We start from the raw sequence: 26,659 nt of genomic DNA, 5'->3' as shown, positions 1-26,659 counted from the left end.
GGTATTGGGGTGGGAGTTACCCGATTTTCCAGGTGTTGTGTGTCTCAGTTCCCCTGGCTAGGAAAAGGGATTCCCTTCCCCCTTGCACTTCCCAGGTGAGGCGATGCCTCGCCCTGCTTCAGCTCTCGCTGGTCAGGCTGCAGCAGCTGACCAGCACCGATTGTCCGGCACTCCCTAGTGAGATGTCCCCAGTACCTCAGTTGAAAATGCAGAAATCACCGGTCTTCTGTGTCGCTCGCGCTGGGAGTTGGAGACTGGAGCTGTTCCTGTTCCTATTCGGCCATCTTGCTCCCTGCCCCTGATCTTTTAAGATGAGGCATCCTAGGCTGATCTTTTATTTAAAATACATTATAAAATCAAGGTTAGTATATATAAGCAATTTTTCTCCATTTCTGTGTTACATCCTACAAGTAAACAGTAAAATGTACAATATTCTCATTGCCATCCATAGGCAGAACTGAAAATAACTTCTAACATCCCATGTCCCCTTCTCCTCATCAAGGCCCTGAAGTGAAAACAGAACAATTCTTTTTAGAGTTTCATAACTTTGTGAGCTACTATGTAGATTAAAGTCATTCCATTTAGTTCTTCAACAAAGGAAGTGTAAAAATCCCAAGAGGCCAAGTAAAATGAAAGTATACTTCTGACAGAGAACCACCTGAAATATCAAAACAATGGCTGAAAAGAGGCGAGTTAAAAATTGTTCATTGTGCATCTCCATTAATTAAGCAGCATTTGAGAGGTTTTCTCCACCTCCTTTCACAATTGTACCACAATATAGTCCAGACCTATACTAAAGACAATATACACATATATTACAAGGGTATAATTAGAATTTTTATTACCTTTATTTTTAAGATTCAGAGAAGTTGAACACTTATCCAAAATCACAGGTCTACTAAATTTCAGACCCTAGATTCTGTGAGGTTTTTTTTTTAGCTTTTAGTTGAAGCTCAGGAGTACAATTACTGGTTTGTTACATAGGTAAACTTGTGACATGGGTGTTTATTGTACATATTATTTCATCACCCAGGTATTAAGCTTAGTAACCATTCATTATATTTCCTGATCCTCTCTATCCTCTCATCCCCCGAAATGCCCCAGTGCATGTTGTTCCCCTGTATGTATCCATGTGTTCTCATCATTTAGCTCCCATTTACAAGTAAGAACATGCGGTATTTGGTTTTCTGTTTTGTGTTAGTTTGCCGAGGATAACTGCCTCCAGCTCCATCCATGTTCCTGCAAAGCGCATGATTTCATTGTTTTTTATGGCTGTTTAGTATTCCATGGTGTATATGTTCCACATTTTCTTTATCCAGCCTATCATTAATGGGCATTTAGGTTGATTCTGTGCCTTTGTTATGGTGAATAATGCTGTAATAAATATATGCGTGCATATGTCTTTATAATAGAATAATTGATATTCCTTTGGGTATATACCCTATAATGGGATTGCTGGGTCAAATGGTAGTTCTGTCTTTAGGTCTTTAAGGAATTGCCACACTGTCTTCCACAATGTCAACTTATTTACACTCCCACCAACAGTGTATAAGCATTCCTTTTTCTCCACAACCTCACCAGTATCTATTATTTTTTTACTGTTTAGTAATAACCATTCCGACTGGTGTGAGGTATCTCACTGTGGTTTGGATTTGCATTTCTCTGATGATTACTGATTTTGAGCTTTTTTTCATGTGTTTGTTGGCCACATGTATGTCTTCTTTTGAAAAGTATCTGTTCATGTCCTTTGCCTACTTTTAATGAGGTATTTTATATCTAACAAAGGTCTATAATATCCAGCATCTATAAGGAACTTAAACAATTTACAAGAAAAAAATAAGCAAAGTTTGTAAAAATGTTCTCCCATTCTGTAGGTTATCTGTTTACTCTGTTGATAGTTTCTTCATTTCTTTGGCTGTGCAGAAGCTCTTTAATTAGATCTCATTTGTCAATTTTTTCTTTTGCTGTTTCATCATTACATCTTTGCCCATGCCCACGTCCTGAATGGCATTCCCTAGGTTGTTTTCCAGGGTTTTCAGAGTTTTGGATTTCACATTTAAGTCTTTAATCCATCTTGAGTCAATTTTTATGTATGATGTAAGGATCAGGTTCCGTTTCAGTCTTCTGCATATGGCTAGCCAGTTATCTGAGCATTATTTATTGAACAGGGAGTCCTTTTTCCGTTGCTTGTTTTTGTCAGGTTCGTCAAAGATCAGATAGTTATAGGTGTGTGGTCTTATTTCTGGGTTCTCTGTTTTGTTCCATTGGTCTGTGTGTCTGCTCTTCTACCAGTACCATGCTGTTTTGGTCACTGTAGGCTTGCAGTATAGTTTGAAGTCAGGTAGCATGATGCCTCCAGCTTTGTTCTTTTTGTTTAGGATGACTTGGCTATTCGGGCTTTTTTTTGGTTCCATATGATTTTTAAAATAGTTCTCTAGTTCTGTGAAGAATGTCAATGGTAGTTTAATAGGCATAGCATTGTATCTATAAATTGCTTTGGGCAGTATGGCTATTTTCACAATATTGATTCTTCCTATCGATGAGCATGGAATGTTTTTCCATTTCTGCCATCTCATTTCTTTGAGCAGTGGTCTGTAGTTCTTTAGAGACATTTCACTTCCCTGGTTAACTGTATTGCTAGGTATTTTATTATTTTTGTGGCAGCTGTGAATGGGAGTTCATTCTTGATTTGGCTCTGGGCTTGACTGTTGTTGGTGCATAGGAATCCTAGTGATTTTTGCACATTGATTTTATATTCTGAGATGTTGCTGAAGTTGCTTATCAGTTTAAGAAGCTTTTGGGCTAAGACCATGGGGTTTTCTAGAGGTAGAGTCATGTTGTTTGTAAACAGGGATAGTTTGACTTTCTCTCTTCCTATTTGAATGCCCTTTGTGTCTTTCTCGCCTGAATACCCAGGTCAGAACTTCCAATATTGTGTTGGATATGAGTGGTGAGAGAGGGCTTCCTTGTCTTGTGTTGGTTTTCAAGGGGAAATACTTCCAGCTTTTGCCCATTCAGTATGATACTGGCTTATGGGTCTAATACTTAGTTTATGGTGTTTTAAACATGAATGGATGTTGAATTTTATCAAAAGCCTTTTCTGCATCTATTGAGATAATCATGCTGTTTTTGTCTTTAGTTCTGTTTATCTGATGAATCACATTTGATTTGCATATGTTGAGCCAACCTTGCATCCCAGGATTAAGCCTACTTAACTGTGGTAGATAAGCTTTTTGATGTGCTGCTGGATTCAGTTTGCCAGTATTTAATTGAGGACTTTTGCATCAATATTCATCAAAGATACTGGCCTGAAGGTTTCTGTTTTTATCTATCTTTGCCAGGTTTTGGTATCAGGATGATGCCTCATAGAATAAGTTAGGGCAGAGTCCCTCCTCAATTTTTTGTCATAGTTTCAGTAGGAATGGTAGCTCTTCTTCATACATTTGGTAGAATTTATCTGTGAATCTGTCTGGTCCTGGGCTCTTTTTGATTGGTAGGCTATTTATTACTGCCTCAATTTCAGAACTCATTATTGGTCTATTCAGGGATTCAGTTTCTTCCTGGTTCTGTCTAGGGAAGGTGTATGTGTCCGTGAATTTATCTATTCTAGATTTTCTAGTTTATGAGCACAGAGGTGGTCATAATATTCTCTGATAGTTGTTTGTATTTCTGTGGGGTCAGTGGTAACATCCCCCTTGTCATTTCTGATTGTGTTTATTTGAATCTTCTCTTTTCTTCTTTGTCTGCCTAGCAATCTATTTTATTAATTTTTTTCATAAAACCAGCTCCTGGATTCATTTTTTTTTTAAGGGTTTTTCATGTCTCTCTCTCAGCTCAGCTCTGATCTTGGTTATTTCTTGTCTTTTGCTAGCTTTGAGATTTGTTTGCTCTTGGTTCTCTACTTCTGTTTGATGTTAGGCTGTTAACTAGAGAGCTTTGTAACTTGTCTATGTGGGCATTTAGTGCTATCAGTTTCCCTCTTAACACTGCCTTAGCTGTGTCCCTGTAATTCTGATACATTGTTCTTAATAATTTCAAAGAACTTCTTGATTTTTGCTTTGATTTCATTATTTACCCAAGAGTCATTCAGGAGTATGTTGTTCGAGTTCCATGTAGTCATGGAAAACCACTGAAAACTCAAAAAGTTAAAGTGCTCTTTTCCCCTCAAATGACCACATTACCTCTCCAACAAGGGTTAGAAATGACAGAAGTGGAATTCAGAATATGGATCGGAACAAAGATGACTGAGCTAAAAGAGTACATTGTAACCCAATGCAAGGAAACTAAAAATCATGGTAAAACATTGCAGAAACTGAGAGATGAAATAGCCAGTACAGAGAAGCATGCAACCAACGTGGGTGCATATTGTGCTTTGGTTTGAGAGATTGTTATTATTTCAGTCATTTTGCATTGCTGAGGAGTGTTTTACTTCTGCTTGTGTGATCAATTTTAGAGAAACTGCCATGTGGTGATAAGGAGAATGTATATTCTGTTGTTTTGGGGTGGAGAGAGATCTCAGGTCCAAGTCATTTAGAGCTGAGTTCATGTCCTGAATATCTGTCTCAATGATCTAATATTGCCAGTGGGGTGTTAAAGTCGCCCACTAATATAGGAATCTGAGTCTCTGAAAGTTTCTAAGAACTTGCTTTATGAATCTGGGTGCATATTTATTTAGGATAGTTAGCTCTTCTTGTTGAGTTGAACCTTTTACCATTATTTAATGCCCTTCTTTGTATTTTTTAATCTTTATTGGCTTAAAATCTGTTTTGGCAGAAACTAAGATTACAACCCATGCTTTTTAATGTTTTCCATTTCCTTGGTAGATTTTCCTCCATCCCTTTATTTTGAGCCTATGTGTGTCACTCCATGTGAGATGGGTCTCTTGGAGACAGCATACAGATGGGTCTTGGTTCTGCATTCATACACGTGTATTTGATCCTGCCATCATGATGTTAGCTGGTTATTTTGGAGATTTGTTTATGTGGTTGCGTTATAGTGTCATCAGTGTGTTTTTGTAGTGGCTGGTAATGATCTTTTCCATATTTAGTGCTCTTGTAAGGCAGGTTGGTGGTAAATTCTCTCAGCATTTGTTTGTCTGAAAATGATCTTATTTCTCCTTCTCTTATGAAGAATTCTGGGTTGGAATTTATTTTAAAGAATGTTGAATACTGGCCCCCAATCTCTTCTGGCCAATAGGGTTTCTGCCAAAAGGTCTTCTGTTAGTCTGATGGGTTTCCCTTTGTAGGTGACCTGTCCTTTCCCTCCAGCTGCCTTTAACACTTTTTCTTTCATTTCCACCTTGTAGAATCTGATGATTATGTGTCTTAGGGATGATCTTCTCATCTTAGGGATGATCTTCTTACTGGGGTTCTCTACATTTCCTGATTTTGAATGTTGGCCTCTCTACCTAGGTTGGGGAAGTTCTCATGGATAATACCCTGAAACATGTTGTCTAAATTGGTTCCATTCTCATCTTTTTCAGGTACACCAATCAGTCATAGATTTGGTCTCTTTACATAATCCCATATTTCTCCGAGGTTTTCATCATTCCGTTTCATTCTTTTTTCTCTATTCAGAAAGGCAGTTTTTTTAGGCTCTGAAATTCTTTCTTCTGCTTGGTCTTTTCTGCTGTTAATACTTGTTATTGCATTATAAAATTCGTGTAGTCTGTTTTTCAGCTCTATCACGTTGGATGCATGCTTCTCTATACTGGCTATTTCATCTCTCAGTTTCTGCAATGTTTTACCATGATTTTTAGCTTCCTTGCATTGGGTTACAATGTACTCTTTTAGCTCAGTCATCTTTGTTCCGATCCATATTCTGAATTCCACTTCTGTCATTTCTAACCCTTGCTGGAGAGGTAATGTGGTCATTTGAGGGGAAAAGAGCACTTTAACTTTTTGAGTTTTCAGTGGTTTTGCACTGATTCTTTCTCATCTTGGTAGGCTTATCTACCTTCAGTCTCTGAGGTTGCTGACCTCTGGATGGCTTTTTTTAAAACAAACAAACAAAAAAAAAAAAACAGTCTGGCCACTTTTCTGAAGTCCTCATGCAGTTTTCTGGGTATCCGCTCCAGTTCCTAATCACCTCGGATTTTCCAGTACCTGGAGGTATCACCAGTGAAGGCTGTGAAACAGCAAAGATGGCAGCCTCCCTCCTTCTCTGGGAGTTCCACACTTGAAAAATCAGTACTCTAATGAAAGTTAAGAAGATGGATATATGTACATCATTTCTTTGATATTCAGATGAATTATTTCATTTCTATCTCATTTTAGAAAGAATCACAGTGTAAAGAATGTAATGGTTTGGGGATGGAGGGTATAGGGAGGACCATAAAGAGAATCCCTCTGGAAACTGCTACTATGATGTTTGTAGTTTCATATGCAGTCACCTTGGAAACCTCAAGTTCTGAGGAACACCATTTGCTACAAAATCCCAGCTTCTATTCACAGTTCAGAAGCCATGTTAGGCTACTAAGGCACAGTATTTATGATCAGTTTTGACCTCTGGCAAAAGTAATTGACAAATTCTACAGAGAATCTGTCAAGCTTTTCCTCTCTCATAGTTCTTAAAGTTTAACAGTCAAAAACATAGAATGGACTATTTTTGGCCACTTACTTACCTTTGAACATTTTGGATTAAAATTACTCTCTGCATTCAAGTTCTTTGCAGTCTGTTATGTGGCCATTATGTAAAACAGGGTGCCTCTTGTGGATCAGGAACACCAGAGACGGGATTAGGAACAAAAGGAATCATCAGTTCTAACCAGTTTAAGGGGGGAATGACTACACTAACACCAATCACTTACTGCCATATCCTAAGGCTTCACCTACATTTCCACATTTCATCTTTATAACAGTGCTACAAAGAAGACACCAATATCTCTTCTGAACATGGGAAACAGCTCAGCCTCAAAAAGCCTTCTCCAAGGTGAAACATTCAGTAGATGAGGTGCTTCAGCTCAAAATCCTGAGTCTGAAGCTCAAGCTTTAAAGAACTATCCTACATTCCCTTCCAAGAAATTTGGAATAAAAGATTGTAAGGTGGCATGAAATTGCTAATAAGTTAGAAGAATAAGGTATTTAAGATATATTAAGAGGGGGAAATTGTGGCCCTTAGGGAAAATCTAAAAGGTAACATAACAAAATATGGCCCTAGCATCATATTTTTTTCCTAAGTAAGTTCAGTGAAAGATAACACTAACGAGACTGCCAATTCTAATGCAACTAGACTGCAATAATACTCTTAAGTTGTTCAGAATCATACCAACAAGGGAAAGGGTGCTCATTTGGCCCTGCACCTTGCTCAGAACATAGCACGAGCATTGCATTCAACACAAGGCAGCAGATTCTAAGTTCAAACAAATATTTACTGCACACCAGGCAATATCTTTGATGCTGGGCATAAATCAAGTAGAATTATCACATTTACAGAGCTTAATCTAGAGGAAGAGACAAATTAAAACAAGAGACAAATAATTGCAATTGTGTCCAGTGGCATGAAGGAAATGTCACTAAGTGATAGAAGGGATGGTCAGGGAAGGCCTCTCTAAAGAAGAGACATCTAATTGAGTCTTGAAGGATAAGAAGGAAATTGATATATCAAGAGTGAGAGCAGAAGGTGGGCCTCCCATTTCCTGCAGGGTAGGATGACCAAGAAGATCACTTTAGTCTACTTGCTGGAGGATCTGTCAACTATCCTCTTCAGCCTGGATAAAGAAAACTTGAAAATAACCAGAATGCTTGTCTTTATAAACTGTGTGTATCTGCCTATGAAAGCTGCAGATGACATATGTTATCGGAAGATATTTCCACCCAATATAAAATCTACTTTTAAACAATCAGAACCATGGAATATTATTAAAATATACTAGTGAGGAGTCAGAGACCTGGGTTTCACCTACAAGTCTCTAAGCACATGGTCTTGGCCACAGTGTTTAACTGCTCTGAACCTCCCTTGCCTCTTGCCACAAATGGAGCTGGTACAGAATAACAGCTAGAATGCCTAACTCAAAAAGCACACCCATGGTATATAATATGGATTCATTTATGCTGTATGAATCTAAATCTGTCAGTGATACTTGCCATGGACTTTAATTGGAAAACCCTAGGCCTCTGCGGTTCCTTTGAATCCAACTCTGAAAAACCTTAACTCGAAAATAGAAGATGAGTCACAAGTGTTGTAGGAAAATGTCATGATTTTATTGTCAAAATTATTAACATCCAGGCAGAAAACTAACTGGACCATAGAGCTGAACATGATGGTAGCCAATATCATGTTCTTAAAGTTGCCTGGCATTAAAATCTCACTCACCATTACTTCAAATGTCCCATTACACTGATACAGACCAGGCTCTTCAAAATGGCTGTTGGTTCATTAGTGTTGATCAAACAGCACAGCTAAAATATGGGAACAATTTTTCAAGCGATTTTCTAGAAGTAGAAATTAAACTGAGCTCTTGAAGATTCAGAGTGCTAATGAACTTCAGGTCAATGAAGAAATTGTTTGAAAAATATATACACTTTAAAGACTGCCGTGAATAATGTCACCTTCTTAGAGATACACAACTTTTGAATTAAAGAATCCTACTCATTTGCTCAAGTTTTATATAGACAGCAGCATTAGAGTGGCAACACAGACGTATAATGGACCCACACAGTGGGCACTGTAGATCTTTATTTTATCAAGTATGTTAGCTTAGCTATTGGGGTTGTTACTTGGGTTAACTGTCCTCTGAAGCAATATCCTAAGCATGCTGTTCTCATCAGTGGAATGCAGGATTCCCTATTAACGTTTAAAGATCTGCTAAGTCAGTCTACATCAATGGTTCTCAACTACCTCCTTAAAGAAAAAATTCAAATCAATAAATGCCCTGGCATTCTGATTTTGTGTGGGTTGTGACCCAAGTTTCAAAAGCTCCTCTTGTGATTCTGACCACATTGAAATCTCCCACCCAATCTGAGAACTCCCCAAGTGCAGCTGCTTTGATTGGCCAAAAATATACCAACTTTACACTTTCCCACTAGTTTTCACCTTCCCGCTAGTTTTTTCAAAGTTATTTCCCTTTCAGCCATAACTTTCTCTGATTATTATTTTTCTCAAACTCGTAACACACAGAGTAATCCTAGGTGTTGGTGTGAAACTGCTGTTTCCTAGGAAAGACCAGAGCTAACCTCTTCTATTTCAGCTACCACATATATTATTTGGCTTTTATGAGGTTCTGAAGGTCGCTCCCCAAAGTAACAAAAGCCATTGTCTCCATTCTCTGAGGATTGAAACAGAATATGATCTAAAAGCTTGGTTAGGTTTGGAAGTGATTAATGTAGATTCTTATGATGAAGGAAATGAAAACGAGAAATCTGGGTAAGTAATCACTGTTTCAACAAAAACAATTTCAACAAAAAATGAGCCTGAGACAGAGAACAAACTGATAATGCCAACAGCAAATAAATTATTCTCTGAGTTTTCAAAACAGACTTTGTGATAACATTTAAAGTTTTGTAGGATTTTTTTGATTCATGAGACTTCCAAGTACAGCCAAGAAGGAAAGGGACCCAGTTTCCCCATGTTTCACAGGTCCATTAAGTGGAATTTGAGCTGAGCAGAGGTTTCAACTGAATGCAGAAATGTGCCATGAAAGGAAGGTTTGATAGAGAAAAATCTCAGAGCTTGAGAAAAATCTCAGAGCTTGATAAACCTGGGAGAGATGACCAATTTTCTCCTTGTCGTATTCCCTGGGCCAAAAACTACACGTCTTTAAACACGAGCTATGAAACCCTCTCAGAGGGTAACAGAGGCTGGGCACTTTGGAACTCTGGTCAGAGCTTTGCCTCATGTCTAGCTATAGAAATGAGAGCATTTCAGAGGAAGTGTTTATCCCGGGAGGATGCAATGTACATGGCGAATTGGCTAGACAATCAGTTCCTCAACTGCACCTTCCTAGTCTCACCAGCCAAAAAGAGACAGTGGATGGTCCATGGAATCCAATTATGTTTTCAAGTTTCTTTTTTTTTCTTTTTCTTTGAGATGGGGTCTTGCTCTGTCATCCAGGCTGGAGTGCGGTGGCTCAGTCTCAGCTTACTGCAAGCTACACCTCCCAGGTTCACACCATTCTCCTGCCTCAGCCTCCCGGTTAGCTGGGACTACAGGCGCCCGCCGCCACACCTGGCTAATTTTTTTGTATTTTTAGTAGAGATGGGGTTTCACCGTATTAGCCAGGATGGTCTTGAATTCCTGACTTCGTGATCCGCCCGCCTTGACCTCCCAAAGTGCTGGGATTACAGGCGTGAGCCACCATGTCCAGCCTCAGGTTTCTTTTTCTTGGGGTGTTATACACAATGTACCATTAACTCAGTGATATGAAAATACTCCACCAACCACGATCACATACACCTCCCACTTTACTATCTCTAGCCCTACATGTCCACATTTCTGCTTGATGACTCACACATCTTCAAATTGACATATTTCAAACTGAACTCACAATTTTCTATCCTTATATTCTTTTTCTATCCTTATATTCTATAAGCATTCTGCTTATTCTCTTCCCTCTCTCAGTGACTGACCTCCACCATCTACCAGTAATAAAATCTACAGCACTAGAAATCAGCCTTGATCCAGTACATCACCAAATCCAAATCACCATCTTCTCCCACCTGGATAATAACAGACTCCTAGCTACTTTCTTTGCAGTCCTCTTGCTACCTCTTCTGCACTCTCCACTCTGTTAGAGAAGCAGAAAAAACTAGACATACATAGATTTACTATAAAAAATTGACTCACACAATTACAGAAGCTGAAAAGTACCATGATCTGCTGTCTGCAAGCTGGAGCGCTGATGGTGTTGTTCCAGTTCACGTCAGAAGGACTGAGAACCAAGGAGTAGATGGTATTTATATAAATTCCAATCTGAAGGCAGAAGACTGATGTCTTAAGTAGGCAGACAGGCAACGTTCTCTCTTACTCAGCTTTTTGTTCTATACACGTTACCAATAGATTAGATGAAACCAACCTGCATTAAGGAGGAACCTGCTTTACTCTTCAGATTCAAATGTTAATCTCATCCAGAAACACCCTCACAGACACACCTAGAATAATGTTTGACCAAATGTATGGGTACCTTTGGTTTAGTCAAGTTGAAAAATAAAATTAACCATCACAGGAATCTTTTTTGCTCCCTTATACCACCACTCCATTTAAAGTCCTTATTCTGCAAATCCTCACTTGCTTCCTACTTTTTTTTTTTTTTTTTTTTTTTTTTTGAGATGAAGTTTTTGGTCTGGTGCCCAGACTGGAGTGCAGTGGCACAATCTCAGCTCACTGCAACCTCTGCCTCCTGGGTTCAAGCAATTCTGCTGCCTCAGCCTCCCCAGTAGCTGGAATTACAAGCACCCACCACCACACCTGGCTAGTTTTTGTATTTTTAGTAGAGACAGGGTTTCACCATGTTGGCCAGGCTGATTTCAAACTCTTGACCTAAGGTGATCCACCTGCCTCGGCCTCCCAAAGTGCTGGAATTACAGGCATGAGCCATCACACCCAGCCTTGCCTCTTATTAATATCACATTATCTACTTTGTTTAAATTTCTTTTAACCCATAAAATTACTTTCTTTCTAAAAGTCTTTATGCTGCATGCTGGTCCCTCTGCATTTCTGTGTCCCCTTAAGCCCAGTATAATCAATGTTTATTAAATAAATCAACTAGCTCTACACTGGGAAAGAAGAGTGGATTCAAAATAATGTTTTGTAATGGCCAAGCTTGCCTTTCATAGAAGCAAATCTCAAAATGGTTTCGCTCTAGAGGACAGAATATCACTGCTTTCTGAGAGAAATAGTCTTCAAATGGGACTATCCAATCCATTTCTTAAATCTTTAGAGCAGCCGCCTAGAATATTATGCATAGATTTTTCTTTCAACAGATCTCTACAAACCTAGCAGCTTCATTGATAAAATTTAAATACCTATTTGAGATAAGAAGGAACTTGAGTTTCAAAGTGACCCTTATTTGACTTAAAAGTAGAACTTATATAATTAGAGAAGATTATGTTCCTTCTTCCTATTTTCTGGTGCTTATTTTATTTAAGCCAATTTCTATAATGCAAGTTGAAATTGGTTCCTCTGAGTACCATGTGTTCAAGCCAAAGCAGACAGTTAAAACAGGGATACCTGAGCCAGAAATAGGGGTGCACACCTGTAATCCCAGCTATTCTGGAGGCTGAGGCAGGATTGCTTGAGCCCAGGAGTTCAAAACCAGGGCAACATAGTGAGACCCCTGTCTCTAAAAATAAAACAGGGATAACAAGGTGGGGTGGATTTATAATGTATCAACCTAGCTGAGCTGGAACTACATTTCCCAAAATCCTTTCCTGAGTTAGCATGGCTGCATGAGGTTTGGAAGGTGAGAATGCAGCATCTGCCATACTCCTTTTGGGCTGGTAAATCAGTGCAGAGCCACAGGCACTGTTGGAGATCACCTGCTCAATCACCTTGCTAGTGTGGGGCAGCAGCCCAAGACTTCAGTCTTTTGGCTCCCACCATTTCTCTTCTAGCTTCTCCAACTCCTGGGCTAGGTACATGCTGAGTTTCAGGAAGAAAGACAGAAGTGGTGGGAGATTGTCGTGGGTTCCAGTTTATCATCATTCTTCCCCACTTCATACCCATCTTTTTTTCCTGACTCCCACCCCACTGACTTCAAGCTCCAGCATCAGACACAAAGACAACCTTACCTAGATTGTTTAACCAGGTCTCCCAAATGTGTAAGGACAAATTCCTATAATACACAGAATTATATATCTCATTCATAGATGTTATCTTTCTCTAATGGAGCCATGATCAACAAACCTCCATGGAGCTTTCTAGCCAATTGACAACTCTTCAGCTGGATGTGATTCTCAGAAAGTTGCCACACCCATAATTTAAAAAGAAGTTGCCAACTTTTAAAGTTGACCTGATTTTACCATACCATGTCAAATTCCATAGTCTTTTGAAAAATCAGAAACCTGGACCTCTAGTGCAACATAGATGGTAGTTTTAAGTTCCCTAACCAGTCCACCCTCTGAAAACAATTAAGATTATTCAACATTCAAGCCCTAAAGGAGCATGAGAACACAGAGACATCAACTGATCGTTGAGGTCCCTTTAATTTTATAGATTTTGCTAACCTAGATGAAATTTAGCTTCAGTTTTCATGGGCTCCTGGGTTATGGGAACAGAGCAAATCTTGGGGTTCACTGAAGTGGGGAGTCTTAGAGATTTCAGAGATGAAACTGGGGCCCCCACGTACCAAAGCCTCAGTGTAAGGGTGAAATAGAACCTAATCTGCCTAGTCTTCCCTACCTGGCCCTTCCACTCAGAGGACTACAAGGGAAATTGCCTGTCTTGAACCTCTGCACTGAATGAAAAGAAAAAAAATAAATTTCTCTACCACTTGATAACTGCAAACTGGCCTTCACTCTGGCTTGTAGCCTGGCTGAATTCTTGTTACTTGGATGGGCCTGAAACCTCAAGCAGAGAAATTAGTTTACAGTGGGTTCAAGTTCATGGGGGTACCAGTGTGTGATGGAAACAAATGCAAATCCTCTCTAGAGAAAACCATCTTAAATTCAGGCTTCAAATAATTCCTGCAGATAAAAATCCAAGCAATATGAACTCACAGTCAAGAAGTACAAAATACACTCAGAAACAAGGCACCGTGAGCAAGAGAGCAGGCAGGAAAACCAGGCAGCCAATGTAGACCCACAGAGACTTCAGTTACGAGAATTAGCAGAGGAAAAAACGAGGTAAGTATGTTTACCATGCATAAAGAAACACATGAATAAATTAAGAGTAAAAAATAAAGGCATATAAAAATAACTGATTAGAAATGAAACAGAATTGCTAGAAATGAAAATATAATCTCAAAAAGCAAAACTCCAATGAATATGAGAAAGAGAAAAATAAATCAATATGAACATATATCTGAAGAATTACCTCAAAATCAGAGAGACAAAAGAATAGGAATGCTAGAGTAAGAACATCTAATCCAAATTGCAGAATGAATGAGGAGAGAGAGACTAGGGCAAGAACAGTTTTCAAAGACATATAAGGTGAGTATTGTCCTAAAGTGATGAGAGACACAGAACCACAAGTTTAAAGAGTAAAAAAAAATATATATATATATAAAATACTGCAAATAAAGTGAAATTTACATGTAAACTTATCAGAATGACACTGTAGACCATCAGAGATAAAACAGGAGTAGGAGAGAGAAAAAAAAAAAAAAACAAGTAGAAGTTCTGGGATTGAGGTTAGACTGACAGCTGACTTCTTCATCACAATAGTGAGAAGCAGAATATGAAGGAATAGTATCTTTAATACCTGAGAGAAAATGATTGTCAGTGCAGTGTTGTGGATATAGCCAAAGTCCCTCTCACACAGGAGGGCAAATGAAAGATCTATTCCAGAAAAACAAAACTAGGGGCTTACCCCAGAAGACATCTACTAAAGGAAAATATCAAGGATTCTTTTGATATTGGAAAGCCTAAGGTAACAGAAGGAATACGTAAAGAGTTAAATACATAGACATAAATAATGTTGCTTGTATAAACAATAGTCTTGCAGGATTAAAGAATACAGAAATAAGAGAATTAAGACAGCCAGGTAGTATCCTGAGGCCAGATAAATTGATCAGGGAGTTTAGAAATAGATCCACACATACATGCTTAATTGATTTTCAACAAAAACATCAGTGCTGTTCAATAGGGAAAGGATTATCTTTTCAGCGAATGGAGGTGGAACAACTGGATAAACCTATTAGAAAAAATGAACACATTCTTAAAAATTAATTCAAGATGGATCGTAAATTTAAGCATAAATGCTAAAACTATAAAGATTCTAGAAGAAAACATGGGAAGAGTATCTTTGTGACCTTGGAGTAGTCAATGGTATTAGAGAAGGCACAAAGTAGTAAAAATTACAAATATTAATACATTTAAATTTATCCAAATTAAAATCAAAATTTAAAGCTACTCATTAAGAGACACTGCTTTAAAAATGAAAAAAAAAAACCGATAGGTTGGGAGAAAATACTTGAAATATATATGAAAAGACTTTTACCCAGGATACATAACAAATCAATAACAAAAATACAAATACCCTAATTGTAAAAAGGTTAGGGGAGAGATTTAAATAGACCCCTTCCAAATAAACATATATGAACACCCAATAATCACATGAAAAGGTGTCTAACATTAGTCATCAGCAAAGTGAAAATCATAATAAAGTACTATTATGTAGCCACCAAAATTTCTATAATTAAAAAGGCACTCAACATCAATGGTGATAGGAATGTAAAACTGCAAAACTATCTTGGAAAACAGTTTGACAATTTCTAATTGTGTTATTAATCTATTGCTGTGTAACTCATTACCCCAAAACTTAGCAGTTTAAAACCACAGACATTTATTATCTTTCATTTTCTGTAGGTCAGGAATCTAGGTGCAGCTTAGCTGATGCCTCTGATTCAAGATTTTTTATGAGGTTGCAGTTAAGCTATTGGACAAGGCAGTGATCTTATCAAATGCTGGACTAGGGTAGGGTCCACTTCCAAACACACTCCAGTGGTCACTGGCAGGATTAAGTTCTCTGTAGACTGTTGGACTGAACACCTTAGTTTTTCTTGAGTTCATGGCCTCCTCTCCCTCAGTTTCTCGGGCCTCTCTACAGGGCAGCTATCAACATAGCAGCCGGCTTCCCTCAGATTGAAAGAGTGAGAACAAGAGCCTAAGATGGAAGCCACAGTCTTTTTACATCTTAAGCTCATAAGTGATATCCCACTAATTTTGCCATATTCTATTTGTGTAGAAGCAAGTCATTACATCCAGTCCATGTTGAGGGGTGAGAATAACATAAGGGCATGAATGCCAGGAGACAAGGATTCCTGGGGACCATCTTAGATGCTGCCTCACCACACAACATTAAAGACAAGCCTATCTTGTGACCTAGGCATTCCACTCAAAGCTGCCTATTCAAGAGAAATGAAAACTTTTCCTCAAAAAGACCTGTGTAAGAATGTTCATAGTACTTTCTACAAAATAGCCACAAACTGGAAACAACTAGATATCAATTAACAGTAGAGCAGGTAAACAAATCATGGTCTATTCATGCAATCAACCACTACTAAGCAATAAAAAGAATGAACAACTGATGAACAGAGCCACATGGAAGAATCTCTAGTTTCAAAAGTCATAAAAGAGTAAAAACTATTGTTCTCATTATATGAAGTTCAAAAACAAGCAAGACTTATCTGTGGTGCTAGAAATCAGAAGAATCGTGCCACTGGAGGGTGGTGGGTGCGAATGCAGAGAAGCATGAGGTGACTTCCTAGGGTAGTGGTGATGGATGCGATGGTGATTACCTGAAACTAGACATTTATCAAAATTCATCAAAGTATATTATTAAGATTTGTGCACTTTACTGTATATAAGTTTTACCTCAATAAAAAGTCATCTGAAATTTTTAAAAATTCAGTTATATGAAAGACATCTAAAACAGAATAGTTGATATTTAAAATGACAGAAAAATGTGCCCAAGGCAAATAACAGAAGCATAGTGGAACAACTATACAATAGGCAAATAAATTTTAAGAAAAAGCATTACAAGAAATAAAGAGTATCACTGTATATTAAGATAAAGAAGATAGAACAATTCTAAGCTGGTATGTATCTAATAACATGGCTCTTTTAGTAAATGATAAAACAGATAAAAATATATATGGATATTCAAAAAATTTGAGTGGAACAACTAAATTACTTGAGTTAATAAGACATGTAATATGGCACCAACGACTGAAGAACACACATTCTCTTCAGATAAGCATGCAAGATTTATAAAATTGATACATACTGAGCCAAAAGGTGGTCTTTTTTTTTTTTTTTTTCTTTGAGATGGAGTCTTGCTCCGTTGCCCAGCCTGAAGTGCAGTGGTGTGATTTCAACTCAGTGCAACCTCCACCTCCGGGGTAGCTGGGATTACAGGCATGCACCGCCATGTTCAGCTAATTTTTGTATTTTTAGTAGAGATGGGGTTTCACTATGTTGGCCAGGCTGGTCTCGAAACACTGACCTCAGGTGATCTGCCCACCTCAGCCTCCCAAAGTGCTAGGAGTGCTAAGCGCCCAGGCTCAGTTTTTAAAGCATTCATGTTATACAGAAAATGTTCTCTATTACAAGATTGTCAGTTCAAAAACTGACAGTCTATACTAGAAATACTAGAAATCTATACTAATAAATCTTACATATTTCTAAAACTAAAGAACAGCCTTCTATAAACCTCATAGGCCAAAAGAGAAGTCATATTAAAATTAGAAAATATTTACACCTATATTATACATTTTCCTTTGGGATGCCATCAAAGAAAATTCATAACCTTAAATGCATATATTAAAATTTGGAAAGGCAAAAATAAACAACACAGCACATTTTAGAACTTAAAACTGGAGAATTATCTGGGACAAAACAGATAAATTTATGAACTAGAAATAAACATAAAAATATATCAGATTGACAGACCCAAAAGTTAGCTCTTTGAAAGGACTAGTAAGAGTACCTCTGGTCAGTACTGTTCCAGGGAAAAAGAAGACATAAATAATCAAAATATTGTGAGACAAAAAAAAAAAAAATAAAATAAAAAAAAAAAAGACAGCTATCAAATGCAGGGGGCATTTTATTTTTTAATTTTTTAAAATTCTTCTATAGTGTAAAAGGAGGAGGATAGCGTCTATTAAAATGAGGCCTCACCCCTCCTGCTGAGGGGTTTTAGAAACACTTTGTCAACATCAACTTTTAACAAACTTTAAAACTTTATATGAAATGGAAAAAAAAAAGCTAACTTACAAAAAACAACTGGAGAAGAAACACCAAACCTCTATGAGGCTATAATTATTCTTTTAGTGGAAAACACGTATTTTTCATGCCAGAGGGTTTATCAATGTGTTTAAACATACAAGGCACAAATAATTCTAATCTTTTAAATAACTCTGGATTATAGAAAAGTGACAGAACCTGACATTGTTATTACAAGAAAGAAAAATTATAGAACACACTCTTATGAATACAGATGCAAATTACCAAAAATAATGAAATATTTTCAGAAATACATAGAAAAGATACTACATAATGACAAAGTTGGGCTCAAGCCAAAAACACAGGAATGGATGGTTGTTGGAAAATTAATATAATTCACCACATTAATATATTAAGGAGAAATATCTTAATAGATATTCCATTATATATTATAAAATAGCACTTGATTAAATAGTATTTGATAAAATTCACATTAATTAATGATAGAAACTTGTGGCAAAATGAGAATAGTAGAGAACTATCTTGTTAAAAGGCATTAGGGGAGAAAAATCCTAGAACAAAAAACATACTTAATGGTCAATTGTTGAAAATTTCCTTTTTTAAGTGAGGAAGAAGCAAGGTTTTCATTTCTTCTAATCAACACTGTATTGTATGGTTCTAGAAAGTATAGTATAAAAAGAAAAAGAATTAGTATAAGAAATGATAGCCACACGCAGTGGCTCATGCCTGTAATCTCAGCACTTTAGGAGGCCGAGACAGGCAGATCACTTGAGTTCGAGATCATAGGAGTTCGAGATCAGCCTGGCCAACATGGTGAAAACCCTGTCTCTACTAAAAATACAAAAATTAGCCAGGTGTGGTGATGGGCACCTGTAGTCCCAGCTACTTGGGAGGCTGAGGCTGCAGTGAGCCAAGATTGTGCCACTGCACTTCAGCCTGGGCAATAAGAGTGAAACTCTGTCTCAAAAAAAAAAAAAAAAAACATAAAAGTTTCACAAATAAAAAAAATTTAGATTTGCAATGAAAACCTAAAATAATCTACAGACAGATTATGAAAAACAGCTTATCTAGGTGTTGACTTTTAAGATCAACATACCAAAAAAGTCAATTAGATATCTATATTTCAGGAAAATAGGATATCTATATTCCAGGGAATAGGAGAATGAGAAATACTTTTTTTAAAAATATGGTTTTTTTTTGTTTGTTTTTTTTTGTTTTTTTTTATTTTTGAAGACGGAGTCCTGCTCTGTTGCCCAGGCTGGAGTACAGTGGCGCTATCTCGGCTCACTGCAAGCTCCGCCTCCTGGGTTCACACCATTCTCCTGCCTCAGCCTCCTGAGTAGCTGGGACTACAGGCACCTGCCACCACGCCCAACTAATTTTTTGTATTTTTAGCAGAGACGGGGTTTCACCATGTTAGGCAGGATGGTCTGGATCTCCTGACCTCGTGATTCGCCCGCCTCAGCCTCCCAAAGTCCTGGGATTACAGGCATGAGCCACTGTGCCTGGCCAAAAAATACCATTTTCAATACCTACAAAAGATAGGTTAAACTATTGAAATACATCAAAGAAAACATAAGTAATTAGAGATAGCTACAGTGTTCACAGATTGAATTTGAATCCCATCCAAATTCCAACAGAATTTCCTTATGAAACTTAAGTTCATTCCAAAATGTATGTGGAAGACCCAAGAATTGCTAAGACATTCTTGAATAAGAATAAGGTAAGAAGACTTGCCTTATGAAGTATAAAGAATTTTAAAACTCAAATAAGTAAGCTCCAGATTTTTTTTTTTTTTTTTTTTTTTTTTGAGACCTAGTCTTGCTCTGTTGCCCAGGCTGGAGTGCTGTGCCGCAATCTCGGCTCACTGCAAGCTCTGGTTCCCGGGTTCACACCATTCTCCTGCCTCAACCTCCCAAGAAATTGGGACTACAGGTGCCCACCACCATGCCTGGCTAATTTTTTGTATATTTTTTTAGTAGAGACGGGGTTTCACCATGTTAGCCAGGATGGTCTCGATCTCCTGACCTCGTGATCCACCCGCCTCAGCCTCTCAAAGTTCTGGGATTACAGGTGTGAGCCACTGTGCCCGGCCTACAATTTTTAATTAAACAATATTTTGCAGGGATAGACAAAGAGAATAGACTAGAAACCCCCAAAACAGAGCCATAAAGGTATAGGAATATTATTTATGATGGAGCTAAATATTGGCTTTTTCAACATCTGTTAAGATAATCTCCATCTCTTTCGACCCCAACCGCAGACTATAAACAAAATTAAATACCTGATGAATTAGAGACATAATGAAAAAAGAAAACATAAAACCTTTGAAAACAATATAGAAGAGCTTCATGACATCAGTGTAGGGAAGGAATGCTCAAGTAAGACACAGAAAGCACAATCCCTATTCCAAAAGACCATAAATTTGTCTGCATTAAAATGTAAAACCTCTGTTCATCCACAAATGCTAAATATAAAAGACAAACCACAAACGGAAAGAAACTGTCAATACATAGAACTGCTAAATATTTTTCAGATTATATAAAAGTATTCCACAAATCACACAAAAATCAAAATAGACAAAAAATAGAAATAAACAAAATAGATGAAAATATTTCACTGAAGAAAATCCCAGATGGCTTACAAATGACAAGATGCTTAACTCCATTAATAATTAGGTAAATAGAGTTTTAAAAGACAATGGCATCCCATTTCACACTCATTTCATACTTAGCAGTACCAAATGTCAGTAAGAAAGAGGAACAACTGGAACATTATACACTACTAGTGGGAAGGTCAATTGGAGCAACCACTTTGGAGAGCTATTTGTCATTATCTAATAAAGCTGTAGATATGCAGATCCTTAGGAGTAGCAAGTCCACTCTCCCACATGAGTCTGAAAGAGACTTCTGCATTCAGGCATCAGGAACCACACACAAGAATGTTCATGGTTGCACCATTTGTAAAAACAAACACCCAGAACCAACCCAGTGTCCGACAGTAGAATGCACAAATAAATCATGGTATATAGTAACACTAGGGAAATTGAATAAATTACAGCTATGTGCTGAAATGTAGAATAACCTCAGAAACATCATATTGAGGGGGGGAAAGCAAAGTCATTAAAGAATTATAAAGTGTAATTGTTCTGTGTGTGAAGTATGTAATAGTAGTGTATTGTTTAAGGATGCAAATTTAGTCATTAAGAAAAGCAGGAAAGGCCGGGCGCGGTGGCTCAAGCCTGTAATCCCAGCACTTTGGGAGGCCGAGACTGGTGGATCACAAGGTCAGGAGATCGAGACCATCCTGGCTAACACAGTGAAACCCCGTCTCTACTAAAATACAAAACTAGCCGGGCGAGGTGGCGGGCTCCTGTAGTCCCAGCTACTTGGGAGGCTGAGGCAGGAGAATGGCGTAAACCTGGGAGGCGGAGCTTGCAGTGAGCTGAGATCCGGCCACTGCACTCCAGTCCGGGTGACAGAGCGAGACTCTTCCTCAAAAAAAAAAAAAAAAAAAAAAAAGAAAAGCAGGAAAACAGCAAACACAAAATTCCTAATAGTTGTTACTCCCAGGGAGGGAAGGAAATAGAAGGGATAAGGAAGAGGGGCTCAGGTTGCTACAAAATTTGTTTTTTCTTAAGAAAGATAGTAATTATACAAAACCATTGTCATTCTTTATAACTATGTCAAGAAACATTGTCATTCTTTCTCCCCCATCCCCCAAGATGAAGTCTTGATCTGTCTCCCAGGCTAGAGTGCAGTGGCACAACCTCAGCTCACTGCAACATCTCCCTCCCGGGTTCAAGCAATTCTCCTGCCTCAGCTTCCCGAGTAGCTGAGATTACAGGCACCTGCCACCGCACTCGGCTAATTTTTTTGCATTCAGTAGAGATGCGGTTTCAACCATGTTGGTCAGGCTGGTCTTGAACTTCTGACCTCAGGTGATCCACCCGTCTTGGCCTCTCAAAGTGCTGGGATTCCAGGCGTGAACTACCACGCCAGCCAGCATTGTCATTCTTTATACCATATTTATAATTTTATATTATTTTGTTTCTATTCCTAAAATGTAAGAATTCAGATCAAAATTCAAAACATTTTCAATTTGGAAACACTAAAATCAGAAGCCCTGGCAACCACTGGCCAGGTTAGATAGAACAGCAGCTGTTCCTGTAGACAGTATCTCCATCACCTCATTCACATTTAGGCCAGTGCCACATACCACATGTTACTGTTCTGGGAATGTCATTTTATTTACAGCTTTCTTATGGGTTACTCACTGATATCACCTATTTAGTCTTGGTGGGGGCACCTGAGTTTGTGACCCTTGGACTAGAGCAGTGCTTCTCAAAGTGTGGTCCCCCAAACAAGCAGCATCAGCATCACCTGGGAACTTGTTTCAAATGTGGATGTGTGGGCACCCCTCTAGACTTACTGAATCAGTAACCCTGGGGGTGGACCCAGCACTGTTTTCACAAGCCCACCAGGTGCCTCTGATGCTCACATTTGAGAACCATTCTTCTTGAAGATATGGCACAGCCTGGCCCAGCCTAGCTGTGGCTCCCACCCTTCCTGGCCACTCCTCCTTTCTGCATCTCTTCAGTGAGGCTTTTCTTTCTCCTCTGAGAGGGTTGCAGTTTCTCCTAATGGAAGTAGTGTTCATTTGCAAAGGCCAGCAGGACCCTTAACTGCCACCCCCATCAGGAGGAGCTCTTCTTCCATTTTTCCTTACTACGTGCCATCTAAACAATTTTGTTGTGATCATTAAGCTATGGGCAGAGGGTGATGGACATCACTTCAGGAGTGATGCTCTCTGCAGTTTCCACAGGGCTTTTGTAGGCGCGTATTAGTCCATTTTCTTACTGCTATAAAGAACTGCCCGAGTCTGGGTAATTTATAAAGGAAAGATGTGGCCGGGCGCGGTGGCTCAAGCCTGTAATCCCAGCACTTTGGGAGGCCGAGACGGGCGGATCACGAGGTCAGGAGATCGAGACCATCCTGGCTAACATGGTGAAACCCCGTCTCTACTAAAATACAAAAAACTAGCCGGGCGACCTGGCGGGTGCCTGTAGTCCCAGCTACTCGGGAGGCTGAGGCAGGAGAATGGCGTGAACCCGGGAGGCGGAGCTTGCAGTGAGCTGAGATCCGGCCACTGCACTCCAGCCTGGGCGACAGAGCGAGACTCCGTCTCAAAAAAAAAAAAAAAAAAGGAAAGATGTTTCATTAACTCACAGTTCCCCATGGCTGGGGAGACCTCAGGAAACTTACAATCATGGTGGAAGCTTAAGGGGAAGCAAGGAACCTTCTTCACAAGGTGGCAGGAAGGAGAAGTGCCAAGCAAAGGGGGAAAACCCCTTGTAAAACCATCAGATCTCATGAGAACTCACTATCATGAGAACAGCATGGGGTAACCACCCCATGATTCAATTACCTCCCACCAAGTCCCTCCCATGACACTTGGGGATTATAGGGGCTACAATTCAAGATGAGATTTGGGTGGGAACACAGCCAAACCATATCAAGGAGCTTTATCTCAGTGGAAAGATTAGCATGGGAACAACTTCTGTTAAATCTGCCTGAACATCAAAGGACATTAAGCTGGGCTATAAAACAGAAAGCCGGTTACCTTTTTTGTCTCTGCTTCCAGGAAATCATCATTTCTATTTTGTTGCCTTTCACAATAGGACACTTTCAGAGTAGTACCCTTTCTCACCACCCTGGTTCTTTCACGGCTGAGATGTGGGGAAAGGCAGGAGTCATTTCTGAGTCTACCTCTCTGGCCTGGGTCCCTCCTACTAATCTCAGAGACCTAGGCAGTGGGCAAGAATAAAGCGGATTCCAATGCCCATCTGAAATGCCAGTCCTGCATCTGATAAAACTCTGTAAGCTCCACACTTTTTTCTATTTCAAGCTTTTTCACCAAACTATTCTGTTTGTACGAAATCATTCACTTTGAACTCTATGTACCAAGTCTGAACACATTCCAAATATCCTAAATTTGATATTGCTGAAGTAGACTGTTCAAGTTATAAGAAATACTGTATAACCATGAAGTATGCATCACTCTGCCATATATACTACTATTACCTCACTATTGTTTACATACATCGGTTTTAGAAATTTAAGCATTAATTTCTTGAAGAAAGGATTACAGAAAATGGGGTAAAGATACGATAGATGGAAAGAAATACAGTTTTTCTGGAACTAATATGGTATAAACAAATATTAGCTCTGGAGTCCACTAAATTGAATTCAAATCTTGGCTCTGCCATTTTACTAGGAGTATAACCATGAGCAAGTCACTGTACCTTAGATTCCTTGTTTGTATACTTGGGACTATAGAAACACCAGACTGAGGTGAGGATTAAATGAGGTAACACATGTAAAGCCCTCAGCAGTGTCACCACCTAGTAACTAACCCCTCAATAACATATAGCTGACATTGAAGGCAAGAAATAAAACCAGAAAAACAGATCAGAACAAATTCTAAATGGAGTTCGGATCTCTTCTAAGGAAACTGTAGAACATATTCTACAAGTTTTGATAAGTAACATTTTCAAAACTTCAGGAAGATATATTTTTGTGTGAAGTTCATTGGGAAAAAGGAAAAACTAGAGACAAAACTTGAGAGACAGTTACAGTAGTCCAGGTTACAGGCGACCCTTTCATAACCCCTCCCATTGATTCTGATGCTCACAAAGAATGATTCTAAGAAATTTTAGGAAGAAAAGAGGAGGGAAAGGAAGAAAGATTTGCCCACGGTCATTTAGTGGCCACTCCATGGCTTGATTCTGAGAACAGAGAAGTTCTGAGTTAAAAGCCACGTTAACTGAGGGAAGAAGGAAGAAAGAGAAAAGATGATAGGAGGACTGTCACCTGGGCAAGGGGGATGATGGCAGTGCCACTGATAAGGGGCGAGCAGGCAGTATAGTAAGAGCACAAACTCATCCTACAAGGAGAAAGGTATCGACATTAGTGCAAACAGGAGTTAGAAAACTTTGGCCAAAAACCATCTTCATATCTCAAACGTGAGAGGGAGTCAAGAGCACAGGGGCAGCTCTAGTTAGTTGGATTAGGGTTCTAGACCAGGTCACACTGCACAGACATCACTTTCTGTTGTCCTGCTAATGAGTCCCCTTCTCTGTTGCACTGACATTATCAAACCAAATGCAAACGGGATGAACCACAATAATGGGCAGAACTGCACCTGGTTCAGCACAACCTGGTGAAGGCCTTTAGAGGAGGGGAGGGGGGGAGTGGAGGATTTTTGCCACACCCAAAGGGGTAAGACCACAGAAGGAAAAGTTATCTACAGAGAAACTTAGGCCAATTCTTTCATAAGTACTCCAGGACTACTGCTTCTCCTGATGACTTCAACTGACTTATTGTAGGGGGGACAATTCAAGGGAGAAGGCTGCTGCCTGGAAGCAATCCTCAAGAACCTAGACCTGAAAAATGTGGATGAGCTCTCTCTTGGCATTTGTGCAGTGTGGCTGGGGGTTCCCCCATAGTGGATCTTACTGGTCAGCTTGCTCTGTTTGCCACTTACTGAGGCCCAAGAGACTTCACCCTATTCAGAGGCAGTGGCAAAAACAGAACAAAGTCAGCAGTGGGCAAGGAGAATGATGTTCCTTTTTAACATGTTTAAGGTGTCTGGAAGTTAGAAGTACTGAAATTAAACTCAGGAAACTAGTCTAGATCAGAGTGTTTTGAGAACTACTGCTGAGGTCTCTGTTCCTAAGTTAGGATACTTTCTTTGTAACAGAGAGGAGGATCTTCATACATTCCTATCTAGTAATAGTATTAAAATAAATTGGGTATGATGGTTCATGCTTGTAATCCCAGCACTCTGAGAGGCCAAAGAGGGGAGATCACTTGAGCCCAGGAATTTAAGACCAGCCTGGGAAAACATAGCAAGACCCTATCTCTACAAAAAATTTAAAAATTAGCTACACATGATGTCACATGCCCTGCTACTCAGGAGGCTGAGGCCAGAGGATAACTTAAGCACAGGAATTTGAAACGGCAGCGAGCTATAATTGTGCCACTGCACTCCAGCCTGAGCAACAGGTTGAGACCCTGTTTCTAAGAAAAATAAAAATAAAATCTAGAATATTTAGGGGATGGTTGGGTTTGAGTTAATGTTTTTCTCATTATATGAATTAGGCAAAAAGCTTCCTGAGGAGTATTATCCTGTTTTGCCATCATAATTAGCATAGAATGTGGCTGATTCCCCTCTCGATTTATTTTTTATCTTGCATACCATAAAATTCACTCATCTGGAAGTTTTCACAAATACATAGAGACCTGTAACCACCACTGCAATCAAGTTCCATGACACAAAACATGTTTTTCTTATGCTGTCCCTTTGCAGTCAGACTACCTCCCCTCCCCAGCCCCTGCCAGCCACTGACCCTTTCTGCAATGCAGAAATGACAGCTGCATTGAAGGTTAAGGCCTGAGGCTTTCTTATGATTGGTTGGTATTGTAACAATAGCAACAGCAGTAATAGTAATATGTAATACATATTTGAATTTCTATTGTGTCAGGCACTATTTGAAGCACTTTATAAATGAGGAAACTGAGGCTTTCAGAGATTTTAGAAAGAAAGAGGAGGTAAAGGAAAAAAGACTTGCCCATGGTCATTTAGTGGCCACCCCATGGCTTCACTCCAAGTATGTCAGACTCCTAGACCCATTTTCTTTATATGATTCTGCCTCCATGGAAGATACAGAAGCAGGACAAAGTAGAAAGGATACCTACCAATTCCAGGAAGCTCGGTTTAGACCCGGGATTGCCTTACCTTTTTTTTTTTTTTTTTTT

The 26,659-nt window shown here is 39.0% G+C and overlaps 1 protein-coding gene across 1 annotated transcript in view; it reads left to right on the top strand.

The window, feature by feature from the left end:
- Positions 1-26,659, top strand: part of SGCD (sarcoglycan delta) — a 249,246-nt gene that overhangs the window by 211,577 nt on the left and 11,010 nt on the right.

Source organism: Rhinopithecus bieti, unplaced genomic scaffold, assembly GCF_001698545.2.
Source record: "Rhinopithecus bieti isolate Rb0 unplaced genomic scaffold, ASM169854v2 scaffold_38833, whole genome shotgun sequence".
Classification (NCBI taxonomy): domain Eukaryota; kingdom Metazoa; phylum Chordata; class Mammalia; order Primates; family Cercopithecidae; genus Rhinopithecus; species Rhinopithecus bieti.
The sequence above is the reverse complement of the archived record's forward strand: the minus strand, read 5'-3'. Positions and strand labels throughout refer to the sequence as shown.